Genomic DNA, 1,888 nt, shown 5'->3' with positions numbered 1-1,888 from the left:
CATCAAGTTCCAAGAATCTTCAATACGATTTCTCTGAGTTTTGTGCAACTCATTTTGTGACTCTCCCAGCTTATGCCTTGCAGGAGACGTACTCAAGCTGACATAGAGAAACTAGAAGCAATAAACTTTACTGCTAGTACTTGGTCCATATCAAATAACATAGCTTGTCCGAGAAAGCATTGCAACGAGGCAAACCATTGAGCAAACTAGGTTCTCTAAGATGTATAGCCTGTCCGAGAAAGCATTGCAACGAGGAAAACCATTGAGCAAACGACATGTTTTGTTGTTGGAGGTGCAGCATGACTTAGTTAACGCAAGTTTTCCCATTCCCAATTTGCAAAATTCTCTTTCGATTCAGAATGAAGCTGATCAATAAACATGATCAGCACTTGTTTAAGTCAGCACGGAAAGAGTCCTCATGTGGTGGTACCTAAGGTTGTGGTTAGCAGCAAGCAGTGGGATCAGCAAATTGAATTTCTATTCACACTAATAATCATCCCGTGAAGTCATCATACAACAGCGATCCATTTAGCAATTGGTAAAAGAAAATTTAATTTTTATTCACAGTAATAATCATAGACTGTGAAGTTATCATACAGCAGCAATCCATCTTCTGAATAGTGCAGCAGAAAATAGCACTTATCACAGAAATATGAAGGGTTTTCAGGAGCATATTTATCATCAACTGTTATTTTCTTTGCTCTATAAATACCACAGATAGAGCATTTCCTATGCAATGTACGTAATTGAAATATAGGTAGCGGATAAGCAGACTTATTTTGCACATCCTCGGGGTGGATTAATCTCATGTCCCTTATGACAACCGTATGCCTGCAGTCTCCCTGCACAATAATCAGCATTGCAGGAACTTTATGTTCATATTAACATGAAAACATATTGCTTGCAGATAGACAAGTGAAGCCAACAAAGTTATACCAGCTTAAGGTGCAATTGTAAATGATTGAAGCTAAAAAACAATGCACAAAACCTTCACTATGAATCTCAAAGTGATGCAGAAACAAATACACAATGTGAAGCTGCAAGATATCTGAAGGAAAACAAAAAGGAAATAAAAAAGACAAAGAAAGTGTTTCAAGGATTTTACTGGTAAAGAGGCCAGGGGGGAATTCCCTTTTCAACAATGACAGTCCTGATGATGTGCAGAGACTTGATAAGCAAAAATGAACACTGTGGTACATTTCCTATACTACTTTAATAAATGAATACAAACATTGTAAGTATTTACTTAATTAAACAATCAAATATTTTTTCTCCTAGAGAAAATAACATGTGCATGGGTACCAGACCTACCAGAATCCAATAAAATTTAAACAGAAAGAAATGTACCTGATGACAATAAAGATAGCCAGAACCAAGCCGGAATCGCAAATCACATAATCTAGTTTTATGCATTGCAAGGGATTTGAAGATAGGGAGATGAGCTGTTGGCATATCATCTACTAAACTTTTGTGCTTCTTTAAAGAACTTCCTGATGCAATAGCCTCCCACTTTGCTAGTTCTTCATCCTTGTTGTTTTGCATCAAGTTAATTATTGGTTCACTATAGTCTACAGCAGAAGGGTCCCTCAAATCATTGCAGAATGAGTCCTGCAAAATGACCAAGCTTAATTTTCAATACCAGTATGCCAAAAGTGTGTGTGTGTGTGTGTGTGTGTGTGTGTGAGAGAGAGAGAGAGAGAGATGGTGATTAGCACTATTAACAAGATAGTATTTGCAATTAGTTTCTTGGGAGATCCAAATTGTTTTGCAAGATGATAATGGAAACTCTCGAGAAATTTAACACAAAACAAATACAATTATAAAATTAAAAAAAGAAATTCCTCTAAAGATGATTTTCTTGGAAAAATGTCATGAACTTATTGCCACA

The 1,888-nt window shown here is 36.4% G+C and overlaps 1 long non-coding RNA gene across 1 annotated transcript; it reads right to left on the bottom strand.

Annotated features, from left to right (window-relative positions):
• Positions 1-543: 543 nt before the first annotated feature.
• On the bottom strand, positions 544-1,556 carry LOC149812607 (uncharacterized). Its single transcript, XR_016428377.1, has 3 exons — positions 1,348-1,556; positions 1,106-1,150; positions 544-842 (listed from the first exon to the last, which is right to left on the bottom strand). It is a non-coding gene; the product is annotated as an uncharacterized LOC149812607 (long non-coding RNA).
• Between the last annotated feature and the right edge of the window lie 332 nt (positions 1,557-1,888).

The sequence above is a fragment of the Nuphar pumila genome, chromosome 16 (genome assembly GCF_984573655.1).
Source record: "Nuphar pumila chromosome 16, dmNupPumi1.hap1.1, whole genome shotgun sequence".
NCBI classification, from domain to species: Eukaryota; Viridiplantae; Streptophyta; class Magnoliopsida; order Nymphaeales; family Nymphaeaceae; genus Nuphar; species Nuphar pumila.
The sequence above is the reverse complement of the archived record's forward strand: the minus strand, read 5'-3'. Positions and strand labels throughout refer to the sequence as shown.